Genomic DNA, 12,494 nt, shown 5'->3' on the forward strand with positions numbered 1-12,494 from the left:
AAAAGTAACTTCTAAGTACTTAATCTGAATTAAATACAGTGCACGTGATGTAAATGTACTGCTTAAACCTATTTTTGGATCCACTCTTCCCAACTGGGAATTCAAGGCACTATTTCAGTCACATGCATCCCATGTAAATAGATAATCCAAAATTGTAACCAATAATACTTTTATGTGTAGTGTGAATTGGCTGTAGCTGTGCAGCCCTCATCAATGATTGGTGTTCTCCTTAGAGATGCAAACTATTCAACTAAATGCTCAAGTCTAAGAGAATTCTCTCACAAACTGTTTACACTGAAAAACCACACACACAGTATAAAGGAGATAAATGCTCTTACAAGTTAAAATATACATCTTTAAATTACACCTTAAAATCTCATTTGTAAAGGCTAGAGAGTATAAATTGAAACTTCGTTGTGGGATGGTGGTTTTTATTTCCTGAGTTTATGATATGCTGGGACCTTATAGTGCTTTTATATACTGTTTTTAGAGTGGTCCAGGATTGATTACAACACATACCCCTGCTTAAACAGAGCACATGGTCAGTGAGTCCTAAACATGAATCAGTGAGGCCTAAACATGAATCAAAGTCCTATTCACGTACAAGAAATTCATGTAAACAATGCATGCAGATTACCAATGGGATTTTATTAATCTATGTGAAAGCAGTCAGTATAGATGCTAAGGAAATTCGAAATTTAGAGAGTTCAAAAGGTAGAGCAAGCCAATGTGAGATGCAGAATGTAATTTCTGGGTAGATGAAGTATGTCTGCTTTAATATATATATAAGATCTGCCCTGCAAGGCTAATAATGGCAGCTGCAGCAGTTTGATGAGAATTCAGGTTTCTTTTCACAGGGCCCTTTCTTTCTCAGCAACTGGTCTCTAAGGTGCTGAGCAAAACAATACTTGAAATAATACATTCCCTGCAGATCCATATGGAAGAGTTTCTCCACTTTCTGTAGAGCTCCTTGAGGAAAGAAAATTGTAGTTCCATTCCATTTGAGTCTCAGAAAGATTCTGAACATTTGGGGAGCTTAAATCTTTGTAAGTATGACAAGGAGACTGACAGACTGATACATGGTTTAAACTATGGACATGTGTGATTCTAATACCAATTAATCATTGAAACAAATATTCTCAGGTCAAGACGTAAGAGGAGGTGAGGAACTTCAAGATGGCGGAAGAGTAAGACGTGGAGTTCACCTTCCTGCCCACAAATACATCAGAAATACATCTACACGTGGAACAACTCCTACAGGACACCTACTGAACACTGACAGAAGACCTCAGACCCCTCAAAAAGCAAGAAACACCCCACGTGCTTGGGTAGGGCAAAAGAAACAAGAATAAGCAGAGACAAAAGGGTAGGGACGGGACCTGCACCAGTGGGAGGGAGCCGTGAAGGCGTAAAGGTGTCCACACACTAGGAGCCCCTTCGCGGGCAGAGACTGCGGGTGGCGGAGGGGGGAAGCTTTGGAACCACGGAGGAGAGCGCAGCCACAGGGATGTGGAGGGCAAAGCGGAGAGATTCCCGCACAGAGGATCGGTGCCGACCAGCACTCACCAGTCCGAGAGGCTTGTCTGCTCACCCTCCGGGGCGGGCGGGGCTGGGAGCTGAGGCTTGGGCTTCAGTCGGAGCACAGGGAGAGGACTGGGGTTGGCGGCGTGAACACAGCCTGAAGGGGCTAGTGCGCCACGACTGGCCAGGAGGGAGACTAGGGAAAAGTCTGGACCTGCCGAAGAGGCAAGAGACCTTTTCTTCCCTGTTTGTTTCCTGGTGCGCGAGGAGAGGGGATTAAGAGTGCTGCTTAAAGGAGCTCCAGAGACGGGCGCGAGCCGCGGCTATGAGCACGGACCCCACAGACAGGCTTGAGACGCTAAGGCTGCTGCTGCCGTCACCAAGAAGGCTGTGTGCGAGCACAGGTCACTATCCACACCTCCCTTCCGGAGCCTGTGCAGCCCGCCACTGCCGGGGTTCCGTGATCCAGAGACAACTTCCCCGGGAGAACGCAGGGCGCGCCTCAGGCTGCTGCAACGTCACGCCTCAGGCTGCTGCAATGTCACGCTATGCGACGCAGGCTCGCCCCGCCTCCGTGCCCCTCCCTTCCCCTGGCTTCAGTGAGCCAGAGCCCCCGAATCAGCTGCTCCTTTAACCCCGTCCTCTCTGAGCGAAGAACACACGCCCTCAGGCGACCTACATGCAGAGGCGGGTCCAAATCCAAAGCTGAACCCCAGGAGCTGTGCGAACAAAGAAGAGAAAGGGAAATCTCTCGCAACAGCCTCAGGAGCAGCGGATTAAATCTCCACAATCAACTTGATGTACCTGCATCTGTGGAATACCTGAATAGACAACGAATCATCCCAAATTGAGGAGGTGGACTTTGGAAGCAAAAATATATAAGATTTTTTTTCCCTTTTTCTCTTTTTGTGAGTGTGTATGTGTATGCTTCTGTGCGTGATTTTGTCTGTATAGCTTTGCTTTTACCACTTGTCCTAAGGTTCTGTCTGTCCGTTTTTTGGGGGGTTTTTTGTGTGTGTGTGTGTTTTTTTTAGTATAGTTTTAGCACTTGTAATCATTGGTGGATTTGTTTTTAGGTTTGGTTGCTCTCTTATTTCTTTCTTTCTTTTGTTTTTATTACTTAAAAATTTTTTTCTTAATAATTACTTTTTATTTTAATAAATTTATTTTAGTTTAGTTTATGTTACTGTATCTTCTTTCTTTCTTTCTTTCTTTCCTTCCTTCCTTCTTTCTTTCTTCCTTCCTTCCTTTCTTTTTTTTTTTTTTTTTCTCCATTTTATTCTGAGCCATGTGGATGACAGGCTCTTGGTGCTCCAGACAGGTGTCAGGGCTGTGCCTCTGAGCCAAGTTCAGGACACTGGTCCACAAGAGACTGCCCAGCTCCATGTAACATCAAATGGTGAAAATCTCCCAGAGATCTCCATCTTAACACCAACACCCAGCTTCACTCAACGACCAGCAAGCTACAGTGCTGGACACCCTATGCCAACCAAATAGCAAGAAAGAAACACAATCCCATCCATTAGCAGAGAGGCTGCCTAAAATCATAATAAGGCCACAGAGACCCCAAAACACACCACCAGACATGCAGCTGCCCACCAGAAAGACAAGATACAGCCGCATCCACTGAAACACAGGCACTAGTCCCCTCCACCAGGAAGCCTACACAACTCACTGACCCAACCTTAGCTACTGGGGACAGACACCACAAACAATGGGAACTACAAACCTGCAGCCTGAGAAAAGGAGACCGCAAACACAGTAAGTTAAGCAAAATGAGAAGACAGAGAAACATACAGCAGAAGAAGTAGCAAGGCAAAAACCTACCAGACCTAACAAATGAAGAGGAAATAGGCAGTCTACCTGAAAAAGTATTCAGAACAATGATAGTAAGTTGATCCAAAATCTTGGAAATAGAATGGAGAAAATACAAGAAACGTTTAACAAGGACCTGAAGAACTAAAGAGCAAACAAACAATGAACAACACAATAAATGAAATGAAAAATTCTCTAGAAGGAATCAATAGCAGAATAACTGAGGCAGAAGAACATATAAGTGACCTGGAAGATAAAATAGTGCAAATAACTACTGCAGAGAAGAATAAAGAAAAAAGAATGAAAAGAATTGAGGACAGTCTCAGAGAACTCTGGGACAACATTAAACACACCAACATTCGAATTATAGGGGTCCCAGAAGAAGGAGAGAAAAAGAAAGGGACTGAGAAAATATTTGAAGAGATTATAGTTAAAAATTCCCTAATATGGGAAAGGAAATAGTTAAGTCCAAGAAGCACAGAGAGTCACATACAGGATAAATACAAGGAGAAACACACCAAGACACATATTAATGAAACTATCAATAATTAAATACAAAGAAAAAAATTAGAAGCAGCAAAGGGAAAACAACAAATAACATACAGGGGAATCCCCATAAAGTTAACAGCTGATCATTCAGCAGAAACTCTGCAAGCCAGAAGGCAGTGGCAGGACATATTTAAAGTGATGAAGGAGAAAATCCTACAACCAAGATTACTCTAACCAGCAAGGATCTCATTCAGTTTTGATGGGGAAATTAAAACCTTTACAGACAAGCAAAAGCTAAAAGAATTCAGCACCACCAAACCAGCTTTACAACAAATGCTAAAGGAACTTCTCTAGGCAACAAACACAAGAGAAGGAAAAGACCTACAATAACAAACCCAAAACAATTAAGAAAATGGTAATAGGAACATACATATCAATAATTACCTTACACGTAAATGGATTAAATGCCTCAACGAAAAGACATAGACTGGCTGAATGGATACAAAAACAAGACCCGTATATATGCTGTCTACAAGAAACCCACTTCAGACCTAGGGACGCATACACACTGAAACTGAAGGGATGGAAAAAGATATTCCATGCAAATGGAAATCAAAAGAAAGCCAGAGTAGCAATTCTCATATCTGAAAAAATAGACTGTAAAACAAGGACTGTTACAAGAGACAGAGGAGAACACTACATAATGATCAAGGGATCAATCCAAGAAGAAGATATAACAATTGTAAGTATTTATGCACCCCACATAGGAGCACCTCAATACATAAGGCAAATAATAACAGCCATAAAAAGGGAAGTCGACAATAACACATTCAGAGGAGGGGACTTAAACACCACACTTTCACCAATGGAGAGATCATCCAAAATGAAGATAAATAAGGAAACACAAGCTTTAAATGATACATTAAACAAGATGGACATAATTGATATTTATAGGACATTCCATCTAATAACAACAGAATACACATTCTTCTCAAGTGCTCATGGAACATTCTCCAGGATAGATCATATCTTGGGTCACAAATCCAACCTTGGTAAATTTAAGAAAATTGAAATCATATCAAGTATCTTTTCCAACCACAACACTATGAGACTAGATATCAATTACTGGAAAAAATCTGTAAAAAATACAAACACATGAAGGCTAAACAATACACTACTTAATAACCAAGAGATCACTGAAGAAATCAAAGAGGAAATCAAAAAATACCTAGAAACAAATGAAAATGAAAACATGACGACCCAAAACCTATGGGATACAGCAAAAGCAGTTCTAAGAGGGAAGTTTATAGCAATATAATCCTACCTCAAGAAACATCTCAAATAAACAACCTAACCTTACACCTAAAGCAATTAGAGAAAGAAGAACAAAAATACCCCAGTTAGCAGAAGGAGAGAAATTATAAAGATCAGATCAGAAATAAATGGAAAAGAAATGAAGAAAATTATAGCAAAGATCAAGAAAACTAAAAGCTGGTTCTTTGAGAAGATAAACAAAATTGATAAACAATTAGCCACACTCATCAAGAAAAAAAGGGAGAAGACTCAAATCAAGAGTTAGAAATGAAAAACGAGAAGGAACAACAACTGACACTGCAGAAATACAAAGGATCATGAGAGATTACTACAAGAATCTCTATGCCAATAAGATGGACAACCTGGAAGAAATGGACAAATTCTTAGAAATGCACAACCATCCGAGACTGAACCAGGAAGAAATAGAAAATATGAACACACCAGTCACAAGCACTGATATTGAAACTGTGATTAAAAATCTTCCAACAGGGCTTCCCTGGTGGCGCAGTGGTTGAGAGTCCACCTGCTGATGCAGGGGACATGGGTTCGTGTCCCGGTCCGGGAAGATCCCACATGCCGCGGAGCAGCTGGGCCCGTGAGCCGTGGCCACTAAGCCTGCACGTCTGGAGCCTGTGCTCCGGATCGGGAGAGGCCACAGCAGTGAGAGGCCCGCGTACCGCAAAAAAAAAAAAAAATCTTCCAACAAACATAGGCCCAGAGCCAGATGGCTTCACAAGTGAATTCTATCAAACATTTAGAGAAGAGCTAACACCTATCCTTCTCAAACTCTTCCAAAATATAGCAGAGGCAGGAACACTCCGAAACTCATTCTACGAGGCCACCATCACCCTGATACCAAGACCAGACACAGATGTCACAAAGAAAGAAAACTACAGGCCAATATCACTGATGAATATAGAATCAAAATTCCTCAACAAAATACTAGCAAACAGAATCCAACAGCACATGAAAAGGATCATATACCATGATCAAGTGGGGTTTATCCCAGGAATGCAAGGATTCTTCAATATACATAAATCAATCAACGTGATACACCATATTAACAAATTGAACGAGGAAAACCGTATGATCATCTCAATAGATGCAGAGAAAGCTTTCAACTAAATTCAACACCCTTTTATGATAAAATCTCTCCAGAAAGTAGGCATGGAGGGAACTTTCCTCAACATCATAAAGGCCATATATGACAAACCCACAGCCAACATCATCCTCAATGTTGAAAAACTGAAACGATTTCCACTAAGATCAGGAACAAGACAAGGTTGCCCACTCTCAACACTATTATTCAACATAGTTTTGGAAGTTTTAGCCACAGCAATCAGAGAATAAAAAGAAATAAAAGGAATTCAAATCAGAAAGGAAGAATTAAAGCTGTCACTGTTTGCAGATGACATGATACTATACAAGAGAATCCTAAAGATGCTAACAGAAAACTACTAGAGCTAATCAATCAATTTGGTAAAGTAGCAGGTCACAAAGTTAATGCACAGAAATCTCTAGCATTCCTATACACTAATGATAAAAAATCTGAAAGTGAAATGAAGAAAACATGCCCATTTACCACTGCAACAAAAGAATAAAATGCCTAGGAATAAACCTACATAAGGAGACAAAAGACCTGTATGCAGAAAACTGTAAGACACTGATGAAAGAAATTAAAGATGATACAAATAGATGGAGAGATAGACCATGTTCTTGGATTGGAAGAATCAACACTGTGAAAATGACTATACTACCCAAAGCAATCTACAGATTCAATGCAATCCCTATCAAATTACCAGTGGCATTTTTCACAGAACTAGAAAAAAATGTTTCACAATTTTTATGGAAACACAAAAGACCCCAAATAGCCACAGCAATCTTGAGAAAGAAAAGCGGAGCTGGAGGAATCAGGCTCCCTGACTTCACACTATACTACAAAGCTACAGTAATCAAGACAGTATGGTACTGGCACAGAAACAGAAATATAGATCAATGGAACAGGACAGAAAGCCCAGAGATAAACCCATGCACCTATGGTCACCTTATCTCTGATAAAGGAGGCAGGAATATACTGTGGAGAAAAGACAGCCCTTCAGTAAGTGGTGCTGGGAAAACTGGACAGCTACATGTAAAAGGGTGAAATTAGAACACTCCCTAACACCATACACAAAAGTAAACTCAGAATGGATTAAAGACCTAAATGTAAGGCCAGAAACTTTCAAACTCTTAGAGGAAAACATAGGCAGAACACTCTATGACATAAGTCACAGCAAGATCCTTTTTGACCCACCTCCTACAGAAATGGAAATAAAAACAATAATAAACAAATGGGACCTAATGAAACTTAAAAGCTTTTGCACAGCAAAGGAAACCATAAGCAAGATGAAAAGCCAACCCTCAGAATGGGAGAAAATGTTTGCAAATGAAACAACTGACATAAGATTAATCTCCAAAATGTACAAGCAGCTCATGCAGCTCAATATCAAAAATACAAACAACCCAATCCAAAAATGCACAGAAGACCTAAACATACATTTCTCCAAAGAACATATGCAGATTGCCAACAAACACATGAAAGAATGCTCAATATCATTAATCATTAGAGAAATGCAAATCAAAACTACAATGAGATATCATCTCACACCACTCAGAATGGCCATCATCAAAAAATCTACAAACAGTAAACGCTGGAGAGGGTGTAGAGAAAAGGGAACCCTCTTGCACTGTTGGTGGGAATGTAAATTGATACATCCACTATGGAGAACAGTATGGAGGTTCCTCAAAAAACTAAAAATTGAACTACCGTATGACCCAGCAATCCCACTACTGGGCATATACCCTGAGAAAAACATAATTCAGAAAGAGTCATGTACCACAGTGTTCACTGCAGCTCTATTTACAATAGCCAGGACATGGAAGCAACCTAAGTGTCCATCAACAGATGAATGGATAAAGAAGATGTGGCACATATATACAATGGAATATTACTCAGCCACTAAAAGAAACGGAATTGAGTTATTTGTAGTGAGGTGGATGGACCTAGAGTCTGTCATACAGAGTGAAGTAAGTCAGAAAGAGAAAAACAAATGCCGTATGCTAACACATATATATGGAATCTTAAAAAAAAAACAAAAAAACCACAAACATGGTCATGAAGAACCTAGGGGCAAGACAGGAATAAAGACGCAGACCTACTAGAGAATGGACTTGAGAATATGGGGAGGGGGAAGGGTAAGCTGGAACAAAGTGAGAGAGAGGCATGGACATATATACACTACCAAACGTAAAATAGATAGCTAGTGGGAAGCAGCCACATAGCACAGGGAGATCAGCTCAGTGCTCTGTGACCACCTAGAGGGGTGGGATAGGGAGGGTGGGAGGGAGGGAGACGCAAGAGTGAAGAGATATGGGAACATATGTATATGTATAACTGATTCACTTTGTTATAAAGCAGAAACTAACACACGATTATAAAGCAATTATACTCCAATAAAGATGTTAAAAAAAAAGACGTAAGAGGAGCTATTAGGTGTAATACTTCATAATCGCGCATCCACAGTGCCTGTGCTCACCTACAGACTTTCATTCATTCTTACATCACAGTCATTGTTCCTACCATGTGCCACGCTCTGTGCAGAGCCTCAAGGATGCAGACAGGTCTTTCCAAGAAGGAGTTCATAATTATAGTGTGGGAGAGGTAAAAGGTAAGTTTATGATGCAAGTCGTCACAGGGTGTTTTAAGATCACAAAGGAAGCAGGTAAAAATGAAAGTTCTCCAGATGCAAAAGACAAACTTATGGTTAGCAAGGGGGAAGGGTGAGGGAGGGATAAATTGGGAGATTGTGATTGACATATACACCCTACTGTATATAAAGTAGATAACCAACAAGGGCCTACTGTAGAGAACAGGGAACTCTACTCAATACTTTGTAATAACCTTTAAGGGAAAAGGATCTGAAAAAGAGTGGATGTATGTATATGTATTCACTGAAACTAACAAACGGATTCACTTTGCTGTACACCTGAAACTAATGCCACATCGTAAATCAAGTATACTCCAATGAAAACTAATTTTAAAATATCAAGGTGCTCATAGAGGAGGTGGGGATATTGTAACAAGTTTTGAAATATTAACCACCCAGTCAAGGAGGGAGGGATAGATCAGCATGGCGCATTGGACTGTGGCCTCTTTTCCCTTTGTTCCCTCCTCTGTGGACGTCCTGTCTTTCAGGTTGCTCCCGATGTATGGTTATTCCTGCCCCAGGGTCTTCTCTCCATCTTTTCCCCTTCCTGGAATGAGGTTTCCCCCTCATACCTAGTTCACTATTCCTCCTTATTCATGGCTTCGAATGTATTCTATTTCCACAGGGATACATCCTTCCTCCACAGGCTACATCAAGCACTCCCGTTACAGGCACTCTGTAGGTCTTCTTTACGTCACTGATGAATGTGTACTTGTCTGGCTTCTTTATCTATCATCTTTCTTAGTATACTGAAAACTCCTTGAAGAAACAGACTTTGTTTTGTGCTCTGCTGCCGCCGCCTCAGCTCATAGCAAAATCCCCCCGTGTCACCACAGGTTCACATTTAACAATTGCTGAATGAGAAAAAAGAATGAATATTTGACTACTGAATAAAATAACGGATGAATTACTGATAGGAACCAAGAATGTGTAAGGAGAGTAAAATCTGAGGCTCCTCAAGGAAGGCGGAGTTCAGAAAGTGAACATCTGAGGAATACCTTGAAAGCTAATTGTATTAAGTAAATGTATTAATTAAAACTTAATCGGAATGTATATCATATTTATTTTTTTTTAGAATGATCCCTTTGGCCAAAGTCTAACGGATAGAAGGGAAGCAAGGAAAACTAGCAACCAAGGGGCACCACTGAAGTGGATGAAAAAAGAAAGTAAACTGGCCCCGGACACAGAAGGCAAGGAGAGACGGAGGAGGGAGGTAGACGCCTTTGGGAAGGCAGGTGGCAGGTTTAATAGGCAAGGGAACTTCCTTACAAGGCTTGTCTTGGGCATCACAAGGCAAGTACATCTCCCCACATACCCGTCAGAAACTTAAAAGTTTATAAGGGGGCCTTAACTGGGTTCATCCATATGGTCTCAATAACACACTGCTCTCTCAAGGCTGCGTCCTTGAACACGTCTCCCACTGTAGGAAGTGGGCAGGACCTCATTCCAAGGGCCGGGGAGAGTGAGGACCTCCTGATTGTCCGAGGTCAGCTCTCGAATAAACCGGAGGTCGCATCCTCTCTACGACCTCCTCCACCACTGACTTTGAATAATAGATTCTAAGGCAAAGGAGAGAAATAAAGGGAGTTTGCTTTGGGCTTGTGCACTAAGGGAAATATCGGTTCCAGTCACAAAAGGAAGAAATATAGGACAAGAACCATATTGGGCAAGAAAGCTGATAAAGTCAGCTTTATACACCCTGAGTACAAAGAATCAAGGAACAATTTAATAGGGATGTCCGTGTTAAAAGCGAGAGTTTAGAAAGTATGTATACATAGTGAGTAGTCAAAGCCAAGGGCTAGGATATCATCCAGGGAAAAGATGGAGAGAGAGGGGTGACAAAGACAGAGCCCTTGGGTACCTCACCTTTTAAGAATTGAGCTCAGTAGTTGTAATTTATTAAAGAGGTTGCCCAAAGAGAGAGAATGAGTATCTTAAAAATTCTGTCAAAGGAAACAAATGAAGGATATAATTTTAATAAGAAACAATGTGTTAAGTGCCAATAGTAATCAAAATAAGGTGATACCAAAAGACCAGCCTCCTTCAAATGATACTAGAGTCTTTTTCACATTTCCTAATTCCTTCTACTATCATTCACTCATGTATGTAATATACATTAGGAGCCTGCTATGAGCAAGGCATTTCTGTGGGTAATGAAAATTCATCAATGACACACACACACAAAAAGAAATCCCTGTCCTCATGGAACTTACATTCTGGTCAGTGGCTTATTTCATTGTGGGCCAAATGCCAATATAATAAATGTTCCCACAGAATTTAATTTCTATCCACCTCTTACCCATTTACCTGCGATGTGTAATGAGTAGAAATCTCTTTAAAAACATCTACCACGATTATCCAAAAGGATCTCTCAGGCTAGGACTGCACTCTAAAATGAGTCTGCTTTCCTATTTCTCTTCAAACCAATCACTCTCAAAATGGTCTAGCTGACTGAAACCCTTCACTTACTTGAAAGATAAAAATGCTGAGACCAAGCGCTGAAACTTGATGGTCTTTGCAGCAACCAGTGCCCTATGGGCCTTGTTCCTCAATCTGCTTGACTTTTGCTAACTATGAAATTATTCAACACATTCCACAGTCACGTCCGCAATGGTATATGATCCGTCCTAATCTTATATACGTAAAAGAAAAATAAAAGCTTTAAAAGTTGCTCCACGAATTTGCTAGATAAGCCAATATGGAAAGTGACTACCTAGAAGATGTGGTGCTATACAGAAAATACTTTTTCTTATTTCTACATAGTTAGAGCTTTCTGAGAAATTTTTACTAAAACTTGGGACCTGGGCTGAAAAAAACAAGCTGGGAAGTTAAGCTATGGGCAGGGAGCACTCCAGAGAAATGTGCCTCCCAGGAGGTACACGTTCACATCTCAAGAGGGAGAAGACTTGAGACCATGAGGGCATCCCCTGCTTTGAAAGTTGGAGACACTAGTCCTATTTTCCTCCATGAGAAATTTACTTACATTCCCAAGAGTTAAGAACCAGTATCTTCCCCATTATGTCTCCAAGGTGAGTCAGGTGAGCAGGATCAGCTGCCTCTCTTTCCTGTATAAATGCTGGGGCTCATTTTTGGGGGCTCCTCACATATGGTGGACCCCACTATGTGTAGCACCACATTGGTTCTCATCACTCCACCTCAGGGATAAGAACTTGGGGAAAGGGAAGTTGGTGAACTTATTATTTGCTTTAAGTAAATAGTAACCAGCTCTGTTCCAGAAACTTCACATTGACATTCAGGATAATGCTAATAAATATAAGTATTAAGCATATAGCAGAAAAAAATAGCACACATCTTTTTTAGGGAAAGTGACATAAGAACACATTAAACTTAGTGGTCATTTAAATGTCACATACTGAGGGAGAAAACATCGATCATTTTTAAAAGAAAAGAGATCAGTTTTTTCACAAGGCTCAAGCATAGACAATTTTTTTAAAGACTAGAAAGAAATCACAGATTAGAAACTATCTGTGAGTTAACAGAAAAAAATATACATATATATTGGTCTCTGTTCCATGTTCCTGGCATGGAGCTATTAAAATACGTGTAATTTCCTAAGTGATAAGATTATCTCTTGTTCTAATATTTGGT

This window comes from Mesoplodon bidens (genome assembly GCF_964165515.1).
Source record: "Mesoplodon bidens genome assembly, chromosome: 2".
NCBI lineage: Eukaryota > Metazoa > Chordata > Mammalia > Artiodactyla > Ziphiidae > Mesoplodon > Mesoplodon bidens.